Genomic DNA, 12569 nt, shown 5'->3' with positions numbered 1-12569 from the left:
ATTTTTTTCAATAATATAAATTAAACTATATGGTATATATCTACTATTCGGATACATATAATTGAAACGTAAAATTATATATGTATCCATATCTACACAGATATTCAGATATCGAGTATCCACATCTAATTTTTCTAGTACGGATCGAATATGGATCATATATTATCCATACCGATTTCACCCCTAAGAAGATGATATTAATTTTGGTCTTTCTTGGAGGTGCTATCGGGTCGAGTAGAGTCCGTATACTATTATAATTTGACCTGTACCCTAAAAGTGTTCGGGTCCGAATTTTGATTCATATAGTTCTTATGTTCAAATTGGATCAGGTCCAGATCCGGATACCGCATCTATTAGTAGATATTACGGGTCAAATATTTTGGTTTTGGGTACATAGGTACCCATAACTTGTTTGTGATTATTGAGTCCGGACCAAATTTGGAGACAGATCGGGTATATGTCACAAGCATTCAGAAAGATTTAAGTTTTTACTTTTTTCTTTATTAGCTTTTTGAATTGAAACCAATTTGAGTCTTATGCATGGGTTCCACGTCTATCGTCTGATCTGTTTTAAAATTTGTGCACATAAATATTAAAGTTGAGGCGCATACTTATTGAAGCAGTGCACACAGATCATAAATCGAATCAGACAGACATGGAACCCATTTAGACTCAAATTGAGCCTGATGCCCATCAAACTCAAATTGGTTCCTTTCGAATTTAGTAGGAGAAATATAATTTTTAGAAAGTAAAATATTGAAGGAGAGATATTATTTTAAAAAAGTAAAATATTAAAGATGATGATTTTTTTTTAATTAGTAATCTATGATATGATATTATGATTTTTTTTTTCCATATCCTTATTTCTAATGGAATCAAAATGATCCATGGATCGATTAGATCAGATCTTTTCAAATCTTCTTTCTATTTTTCTTTGTCCAATATTTCTTCTTAATTAGTACTTGCCTTTTGTTTTCCATGCAAACAGTAAAAGAAGAATAAAATTTATTAAAAAAAAAGGTGCTACATATAGTTGTCTTATAATAGTTAATAATCTATATTTTATATTAATTAATTATAAAGAATTATATTGGTATTATACTAAATATTTATACAGGTATCAGGTTGGATTTGGTTATGTGCATCAGATAATTAAATCAAATACATATCCTATCTATTATAATATTGGTTCCGGTTCGAATCCGAATTGAATATGAAAATATTAATTTTAATTTGTAATCGAATTCATAAATTTACCGATTATATTTTTTAAACTATATTCTATCCAAATTGATTGGATCCAGATCGGTTCCAATTCAGTACAAAATGGGAACCAAATTAAATAAACCTCTAGTCTTTTCCATACTAGAAGGCCAGTCTGCCACATGAGATCAGAAGTCAGAAAGAGTGTTGTGTGAGGGAGAACGCACTGGAACCCAGAAAAGAGTAATCTAGGATATGATATTATGATTTTTTTTTCCATATCCTTATTTCCAATAAAGAGTATCTACTTAGGTTGAGATGACCTAATTAACAAGCTCATGCTCCTTTCTGCAATTGCTTCCGTATATTCATGTTTATCATAAACAAACAGACATGAGCTGGATACAAGAACATGGTGTACACGTGTAAAGCGGTGAAGGGGATAAATATATCTGCCGTGGATCCTGCATGGTACATAGCCAATTAACCAAAGAAGTATATGGGGACGTTATCTGGTGTATATATACTGTATAGTTTCAGGTGCTTTTAGGGAAATAGTGTATATTTTGGCAATGCATGGCTTTGGTAATATTCACATTACATATGGGTTCATATCAATTTTTAAATTTTAAACAGTAACAGTTACATAAAAATGTAAGAGTGAGTCTATGGTACTATGCATATTACGATTTGGCACTGTGCTACGGCTATATATTCGAGTTTTCAAATCCTAACGGTCAATCCGAACCGTTCATCTTGTTCTCCATATTAATATGTGTTTGGAGACCAAATTTTACATTTTTTGAATTTTTTCTACAATTTTTTAGATTTATTGAAAATCACTGTTTTTGGATGGTCCAGAATTTTCAGATCAAGTGATTTTCTAAATATCTAAAAAAATAGTAAAAAAATTTCAAAAATTGTAAATTTTGGTCTTCAAACACATATTAATATGGAGAACAAGATGAACGGTTCAGATCGACAGTTAGGATTTGAAAACTCGAATATAGAGCCGTAGCACGGTAACAACCCGTGATATGCATAGTACCATAGACTCACTCAAAATGTAATTGGAAACTGAATTTTACATTTTTTTTTTTAATTCTTAAACAATTTTTTAGGTATTTTTAGGAGTTTTCTATGAGTTTTCTGTAGGATTTTTTTCAATTATTTAAAAAACAGCAAATGATAAATAGAAATGCGCAACTTTAAGATTTTTTTTTCTTTAACCATAAATTTGGCATCAATTGTACGAACTGCGAGTTTTTTATCCAATAATTTGTTTCTCACTATAAAAGTGTATATATCTCTCTTGTCGTGCGCCGAAATTTAGTTATAAAAAATAATACATATATAAAGTGTTGGTTTGAAGAGAATTAAGGTGTCCAGCTAGAGTAGGAAAAATGACACGACAGAGCCGGCTCCATCACGGAACGGAACGGTTATGGCACAGCACGTGTGATTGTTCCGTACCGTGACTCGCGTGTTCCGTGTTATGACTAGCTTTTAAAAAATTTGGCATGACACATCACGTAATCACGCGAATCACGTGTAATTAGGACTATTAGGTCTTAATCAAATGGTGAATCATGAATAAACTTATAACTTAAATTGAATAAACTAACTTAAATTATGAAAAAAATAGTTAAACATGAGAAACGTAATCAGTTACGTTTGGACATGGCACTCGATACGGCACGATACGGCACAGCACGAAATTAAAGTCACCTCTCAACATTTTGGTCACGGCACGATACGGCACGTATCACTGTTCACTTAGTCACGGCACAGCACGAAATTAAAGTCACGGTATATCAATCACGGCACGACACGACACGACACGTTTTTTTCACTCTAAGTCCAGCCCGTTTTGCCTTTTTCATCGGCTAGAAGACGACCGATGTCTTTGATGCTTTTGCCAATGGTAGCAAGTGCAAACTGATGGTGCTTAATGCTTTTCCCATCGGCAACAAAAGTCAAAGTATGTTATTTGACTTTGATTGCTATCGGTAGAAGGTTATAAACCGATGATAAATTGGGTTTCATTTAAGCCGGCCATTTTTATTAATATCTCTAAAAAAAAATTGAAATTTTAAAAATGTCCCTGCTCACAATTTTTTTTTAAATATGCCCTGACCGCCTGAGCTTCGGGCGGCCCAAATACCATGTGAGGCGCCACAGGGCCGGGCGGCCCATACCACAAGTGAGGCGCCACCCCCTGGGGCGCCCCATTAAGCCTGTGAGGCGCCACCCCCCCAGGCGCCCCATATGGAGTATGATTTAAGCCCGTTTTCTGCCTCTGTCACTTCCCGATTTGAGAACTTCTCTCGAGGCGAGAAGCTGAATGAATAGGTATGTTTTAATTATAATAATTAGTCATTACTTTTTAATTATAATAATTAGTCATTACTGTTGCAAATTTACTGTTGCAAGTACTGTAGCGTACTGTACATTTACTGTTGCACGCACTGTAGCGTACCGTACATTTACTGTTGCACGCACTGTATAAAAATTGTAATTTTTTTTAACTTTTATTTATTTATTTTTCAATTAGTCATTTATTACTGTACCCATTATTATGTCATGTAATACTTGTAAAAAAAAATTTAAATGTAGTTTGTTAAAGAAGAGATGTTAGTTGCACTGTATGTCGGCGTCAAGCTAGAAAGGGATGAAGATGGCGTGCATTACACGAAAGAAGTCGCATTTGGCTTCGAGATTAATGAAAATACCACATTTGAGGAACTGAAGCAGCTAATATACGAAAAGACATCTGTAAACCCCAACAGGTATGAAATAGAATTGGCTACACGGATTGACAACTCACGTGGGGGGGGGTAGACCTTACTTTGTTAAGTTTCCAATAACAGATGCCAATTTGTGGAGAGTTGTGTATACTCAATTTGTAGCTTGTGGGGTCCCGGTAATGGACATATATTCGAAGAGGGTTCCCCGAACGAGGGCTGGACCTTCAAGTTCGGCTGGGGCTGGACCTTCAGGTTATGACAATTCGGGTTATGATAACCAGGGGTACCATCAGCACTCCCCTTATGACCACCAGGAGTACCACCAGCAATCCTCTTATGACAACTAGGGATATCACCAGCACTCCCCTTATGACAACCAGAGGTATCACAGCCCCAGTTATGACAACCAGGGGTACCACAACTCCCCAGAAAATACTGAAGAGTTACCACTACCACCCAGACAGACACCCATAATCCCTAGATTTCCAACTATGCCAGAGTCAGGACCGGTACCCGTTAATCGAAATGATATTGATATTGATGTTGATGATATTGATGCCGTACCAGAAAGGGAAATGGAAACGGGGGATGAATACCAAGGGGTTTGGGAAGCTGATGACTTATCAGATGGTGATGCAAATGTACCAGGGTTGTCCAAGGCAGAAAAATTCCCGATTAGAGGTCGGGGGAATAAGCATCCGGTTGCCACATTCAACGACACCACAACTTTTGAAGAGGCAGACATTAGTTTCTTTGGTCCTCGTGTTGAATACAGCAAAGAACTTGCCGCAGGGCAAGTTTATACCAACATAGACGAACTTGTAAAGAAAATAAATAAGACTCATGTTCACGGCAACTGTGAATGTATAATACACAAAAGGGACCGAACAAGGTTAGTTGTGCTTTGTACAACTCACCCGCGCTGCGAGTTCCGCCTTTTTGCAACCCCTGCGGGTTCAGGGGAAGCATGGATGATTAAGAAGTGTGAACCACCTCATACATGCAAGCCTGCGTCCACAAGGACAGACCATGCGCAGCTGACGGCATCATTAATTGTCGATGCAATTGAGGAGGACATTAAGTTGGATCCATCGACGAGCATCAAGGCGGTGGCTATGACCGTCAGACACAAATACAAATATGTAATCCCAAAAAACAACAGGCTGTGGAGAGGTCGTGAACTTGCGGTTTGCAGGATATTCGGTAGTTGGAAGGACTCATATGGCTATCTGGCACCATTGCTCCAGGCCATGGCAAGTACAAATGTCGGCACCGTATATGAGCGATGGCATGGCCCTTTTTTTGATAAAGACAGAGTACTAATAGAGGGAGCTAAATAATTCAAGGGCATAGCATGGGCTTTTGGTGCTTGTATCCAAGCTGTGCCATACATCAGACCCGTTATCAGCATTGATGCATGCTTCATGTCTGGCCGTTACGAGGGGAGGCTACTCATAGCATGCGCATATGATGTTGAGAACCAGCTGTTGCCTTTGGCGTTTGCAATTGTTCATAAAGAGGACGGCGAGAACTGGGGATTCTTTATGCAGTTTTTAAGAAGACGGGTGATTGGGGAATGGAAGTTTTTCTGTGTGATATCAGACCAGCACAAAGGAATAAAATATGTTTTTGATCGTGGAGATTACGGTTGGTCAACACGTACTGGCCAGTGTGTGCACAGGTTGTGTATGCAACACGTTGCGGAGAACCTTTCCAAGGCAACCGGGGGTGACACGTGGGTTACTGATACATTTAGATGGAATTGCAGAAAGAAAAAGCCGAGAAGGGTGGTAGAGATGACTAGCAGTTTTGCAAAGGTACATGTATTTCAATTGTTTACATATATTATTGTACTTTAAGAAAACAAAATTTTTTTACTACAATTGTTTACTTACATTATTCTATTTCCTTATTTTCTATGTAGTACATGCCAAAGACAAATCTCTACTTAATGAAGGTGGGCAAAAATAATCCCCAAGATGTCAACGAAGATCTAGCATACGAGAAAATATATCAATCCCGGGATGGAGGTTGGCGTTGGGGAATTATGACCACCAACGGATCCGAGTCGCTGAATGCAGTATTCAAGCAGAGCCGGATGTTGCCTGTGGCTGCAGTTGTAGAGGACACATTCTACAAGTTAAATGCCTGGTTTCAGGAACGACGTGCTAAGGCCGCATAATTAATAAGAATGAACCAGTCATTTTCAACAAGGGTGGAGGAGAAACTAAGACGACACAGGGACAAAGGTGCAACTATGACCGTGATCCCGATGGGTAATGATGGAACAGAATTCGAAGTGCAAAATCCAAATGAGTACGTTCCTACCAGCCGTAAACCAGACGGCACTATGGCGTTTGTCAAGAGGGCTTGCAAGTACGTGGTTAAATTCGGAGATGCCAGGGCGGTAACCTGTACATGCCAAGGACCCCAGCTAAGTCACATACCCTGCAGTCACGTGATGGCGGTATGCCGAGTGAGGAACTACTGTGAGGATCACTATGTTGCTGACATGTACCGTACCGATTACCTTGCTTCCACTTGGGGTGGATCTTTCCATTCTTATCCTGATCAGCATGAGTGGCCTGCATATGTCGGAGATAGAATATTACCTTCAGAAGGATGGATAAGAAAGGGAAGGAGGAGACACAAGCGTATTGTAATGACCATGGACGAGATGGGTGGTAGGCGACCGTCAGGAAATCGGGCTCGCCGTTCTGTTTCCGACAGGCGCAGGTAGAATTGTACAAAATTTATTTATGCTTTAATTATATTACTAACTGAATTGCATTGTTACATTTAGATGCAATAAACGAACACAACAAAAGAGAAAATGTCAGAGTTGTTGCTGAAGCAACCGGTAGAACACAACCCCCTCCTCCTGTAAGCCAATCATCTAGTAGCCAAGCCTCTACAAGTAATGCCGCACCTGCCACTGGTACCAGAAGAACTAGTCGTTTGTTAGGTTTATTCAGACGTGGTGGCAGATAAACTTGCTATTTTGCTTATGCGAATTGATTTATTTGGTATATGTGTATGTGTATGTGTATGTGTATGTGTATGTGTATGTGTATGTGTATGTGTATGTGTATGTGTATGTGTATGTGTGTATGGATATGTCTATGTATATGTATATGTATATGTATATGTATATGTATATGTATATGTATATGTATATGTATATGTATATGTATATGTATATGTATATGTATATGTATATGTATATGTATATGTATATGTATATGTATATGTATATGTATATGTATATGTATATGTATATGTATATGTATATGTATATGTATATGTATATGTATATGTATATGTATATGTATATGTATATGTATATGTATATGTATATGTATATGTATATGTATATGTATATGTATATGTATATGTATATGTATATGTATATGTATATGTATATGTATATGTATATGTATATGTATATGTATATGTATATGTATATGTATATGTATATGTATATGTATATGTATATGTATATGTATATGTATATGTATATGTATATGTATATGTATATGTATATGTATGTCTATATGTATATGTATGTGTATGTGTATATGTATATGTGAGTTTTTTTGTATGTGTATGTGTATATATGTATGTGTATGTGTATGTGTATATATGTATGTGTATATGTGTATGTGTATGTGTATGTGTATGTGTATGTGTATGTGTATGTATTATACATATAGTTCACCAAAAAAATAAAAATATAAAAAATCAAAGTTATAAAAATTTACGACATCACTCTGTAAATATATCAATTTTTTTTTTTGGCATACGCATATTATGTATATGTATATGTGTATATGTGTATATGTGTATATTATACATATATTATAAAAACCATAATAAAGGCCAAGTCCTTATTAGTGTTATATTTAGACTTGTGATATCCAACTGACAAATAAAATCAAAGTTCACCAAAAAAATAAAAATAAAAAAATTAAAGTTATAAAAATTTGCGACATCACTTCGTAAATATATCAAATATTTTATTTTTTGGCACACTCTAAATAAGAAAACTTTTTTTTTACAAAATTATTCAAATCAAAATACTAACATCTCAAAAAAAAAAAAAAAAAATACCATGGGGTGCCCCAGGGGGTGGCGCCTCACTTGTGGTATGGGCCGCCCGGCCCTGTGGCGCCTCACATGGTATTTGGGCCGCCCGAAGCCCAGGCGGTCAGGGCATATTTAAAAAAAATTTGTGAGCAGGGGCATTTTTAAAATTTCAATTTTTTTTAGGGATATTAATAAAAATGGCCGCATTTAAGCTGCTGCCGTAGCTTTTGGAGATTAAATCTATGGCATTTGTTTTTGCTATCGGAAATAATCATCAAGCCGATATTGTTGACTTGTTTGATTAAAAAGGCATCAGCCACAACTTTGCTAAGAGAGTATTTTCGTGAAATCATTGTCTCTGAGCCTTATTTAGAGTTTGCTGTCTTTTTCTTAAAATTTACAAGAGAGTGTATGAGAGAGTGTTATTGAGAATTCTAATTTCTTTGTACTTGTAAGACTATTTGATTTAGTGAATTTGTACTGTATGTTTCCGTATTTTTTTACTGAAAGGATTTTCACGTAAAATCTTGTCTTTCTTAATTTATTGTGTTTGCTTATTTGTTGTCTTCGTTTTTCTTATGTGATTCTCTATTTATTTGTTTACCTCTATTTTGTTTTCCAACATGAAGCAAAAGCTAAGCCGGTTTTTTCTAATATCCTCAATAAATTAAAAAATTTCAAATATGCAGTGTATATTTTCTTTTTAAAAGTAACCCCAAGCGTCAGGAATCCTGCCGATTATGGTCTTTTTTTTTTAAATTAAGAACTGAGGAGTAAAATTGTCCATCAATAAATTTTTGCAATGATTAATATCAACCTCATAAGTCACAATATAAAATCCTGACTAAATGATATAACAAAACAGAAACACTATATTAGTTCAACTAAAAAAATTAGGAGCATCGTTATTTCGGATGGGTATATATGAATGCTTCAATAATTGTACATGGTTTTACTGTATAATTCGTGAGTGATAAAAGAAATACAAACTTTTCACGTTATCGATTTGTGCCTTTCTGTTATAATGGATCTATGTCTATTTGTTTTAAGTCATTTCTCTCAATTCTAAAGTACTTGTAAGTTGTACATGTATTTCTCAAAGACATCTCTTCTAAATGGACATGGCTAGGGCGATGGATATGGCAAGAGATACGATATCTTCACCGAGAAGACGATCTCTAACGAAGAAACTTCAAACGAGCGTATATCGGCGCTCGAATGTCTGATTTCAGCATATGACCATTTTTTAGAAAGGCAGTAAGGAGATCTACAAGATCTTTTCATAAAACGAATAACCGCATTTTTCAGCTCCAATAAATAAAGGGAAAAGACTCAAAACTTGAGTTGAAGTTTTCAATTAAATTTTTTTCTTAATAATTTTCTATTTTTTTGTCATTTACTATACTTTTTATTAGATATTGTTCATGTAGATGTATGAAGTCTTAGATCTAGATTTTTTTTTTGTTATATTTTTATATTTTTAGTTCAAATGTTATTCACGTAAATGTTTTCATTTTGAAATTTATTTTAGCTATTCTGGTATTTATATCTAGAGTATGCCATAAAAAAATAAAAATAAAAGACAATTATTGAAATTTAGTTTAGTGTTTTCATATGGAGAATTTTCAAAAATAAAAAGACCAGAACTGTCAGGATTTTTAGCGGTTCTATTCTTTAAAATTTGGGGCATTTTCAAAAATAAAAACATCAAAGGCATTTGTATAATTTTTTAATTTATTGAGGATATTAAAAAAATCGGCAGTCTGGGTCCACAACCATCAATTAAAGACGAATTATTCCCATTATCAATTGCGGAAAGAAACCAAATTTGGTATTGAACGTTATCCTCAGTGTACATACATTCAAGTTCCAAAAATGAATCAGTAGATCAATACAATTTGATGAAGGAACTGAGATAAAGTATTATATTATAATGCGGGGCTTTTCTGCATATAAAGTTGCATTCCGCGTGGAAATTTTCTTTCAAGCACTAACAACAATTCCGGGGTTGATTTTCTCTTTTTCTTTCTTCCTTGGAGCGTCTTGTTTGTTTCTGAGGTTTTTGATTCCCATGTTTGTCCCTCAAAAGTAAATAAATTTTTGCAATTTTTTTTAAAATTATTTATATTTTCTGTTGAATCATATACAGTATCCAATGCAATGTTGAGCATATATGTGATATAATTATGAATTGTATATTGTCATGTATGATTATGCTATTAAAGTGATTTATAAGGATTAAAGATATTTAATAATTTATGTATTCATTAGAATGTGAACATACATAAATATGTAGAAATGTGTAGATTTGTACGGATAAAGTTCAAATCTTTGATAAGTTTAATTATTGTGAAATTTGTAATTAAAGAGAACCACATATACAGAGTAAATCAGACAATTTCTATAGAGTTGTGTGGGTTGCACAAATGGATGTGCGGGTCGCACCCTCCTATCTGTAAATTACAAATTGAGTCATCCGAATGTTGTGTGGGCCGCACAAAGCTCTGGTTTTTTCAGAAAACTCGGTTCTCGTGTAAAGTTCATTTTCTAAATCTTTTATTAAAAAATTGTAACGTTTGTCCTTTTCATGGATTTTTTTTTTTTTGCTTTTTTTTTCGTGGATTTCCAATTCTTTTTTGTGAATTTTCAATCTTAAAACTAGAAATGTTTTTAAAACTAGAAATGCTTTAATTAAAATATGATATCCTATTATCAATGTAAAAATTAAAACTAGAAATGCATTAATTAAAATATGATATCCTATCATCAATGCAAAAATTTTGGGATAAATCTGGTTGATTCTACGGGCCAGGCACGCTGCCAGAATTCATGTTTCCTTATTTAAGTGGATTGATTTTCAAGATACAATAAATCATAACACACAACACATAATCAGAGAGGTTATTATAGAATGAGTTAGGGGTGTTCAAACGGTCGGTTCGGTTGAAACCGAACTAAAAAAAACAAACTAAACTTTTTTCGGTTTTAAAAAATAGAACCGAACCGATTAAACTTATAATAAACTGATTACGAACCGAGTTGAACAAACTGAAGTAAATTTTGGTTTGTTCAGTTCAAACCGAAGTAAACATATTGGTGCCATTATTAATGAAAATTAAACATGTTCTTACATAAGTTGTTCAATTCCATACAAAATATGTAGATGTAATAAAATATGTAAACCAAAATGAAAGAAAGGAAGCAATGATTGAACCAAACAAAATATAAACCATACTTTAATCAATATAATTCGGTCGGTTCGGTTTAGTTGATTTTGAAAAGTCTAAACTGAACCAAACCATTTAAACTGAAATAATTCAAAAATTGAACCGAACCGATCCATTTAAACCGAAAAACCGAACCATTTAAACCATTTGAACACCCCTAGAATGAGTTTGGCTAAGATGCTATGGATAGCATAAGACATCCCGTGCTATTGTCTCAAAAACATATCATATAAACTTCAACCGACGAATCCAAACTGTTAAAACTGATGTACTTTGTTATTGATACATTTACATGTCAAATTTATAATTTTTTTAGTTCATTTGGTATAAAGTCAAGCGGTCACTACTTGACTTTATACCGAATAAAAATATAATTGGATTACTATCCATCTAAATCGGATCCGTTTACACCCTAGCTGGATATCATATTATCATGCTCCACAAATTAATGTAGAAAATGCTCCTCTTGCGCTTTAATGGGTACTATCTTCCAAAAATGTACAAAAAGGCTCCTTGTGCACTTTATTCCGTATCTTAGACTAGATGCCTGTGAATTATATCTTCCAAAAATGTACAAAAAGGCTCCTTGTGCACTTTATTCCGTATCTTAGACTAGATGCCTGTGAATTCTTTCTGAATTCTTGCACTTAAAAGTTGAACAAGATTAGAGTTAGAGGGGATCTTTTTGGAGTAAGAAAGTTAGAGGGGAGCTTTAAACAAATTAAGTCTTGAATATTAAAAGGATGGATGTTCAATGTTTTGCATCGATCATCCAATTAGGCCTCTGCTAGTGCTTTGTTAGTTTGTTTTCATTTACATTAAATAAATTGATAATGACAGTGCTTGTGCTTTTTTAAACAAGCAGGATGGATTGGAATATTCATGGTGGCGACTTGAAACAGGACATGCAGCTTTGGTTTCTTTATGTAATCCACCAAGTCCAATTTGAAAATAAGTAAAAATATGGTATGAACATAAGTTTACTAAGTTTTAGTTGTAAATATAGAGTAGAACTAGGGTGCTCTTAAGCTCACCAAAGTTTTGGTGAGCTTAACTCTAAAACTCATCAAATCGATTTCAAATGACGAATCCGAACCGTTGAAACCCGCCTACCTTACGTGTGATGCATCTACATGTGAAATTTTTAAACATTCGAATTAATTTAGTATAAAGTCAAGCGGTCAAAAAACGTTCAAAAATGAATGCACCAAAACTTTGGTGAGCTTAAGAGCACCCTAGTTCTACTCTTAAATATAATCTTAAAACTTTTTTGGTTCAATTTTAAATACTGTATGGAAACGGTTTA

Source organism: Carex rostrata, chromosome 18, assembly GCF_964058835.1.
Source record: "Carex rostrata chromosome 18, lpCarRost1.2, whole genome shotgun sequence".
Taxonomy (NCBI): Eukaryota; Viridiplantae; Streptophyta; class Magnoliopsida; order Poales; family Cyperaceae; genus Carex; species Carex rostrata.
This window is presented reverse-complemented; position numbering follows the sequence as displayed.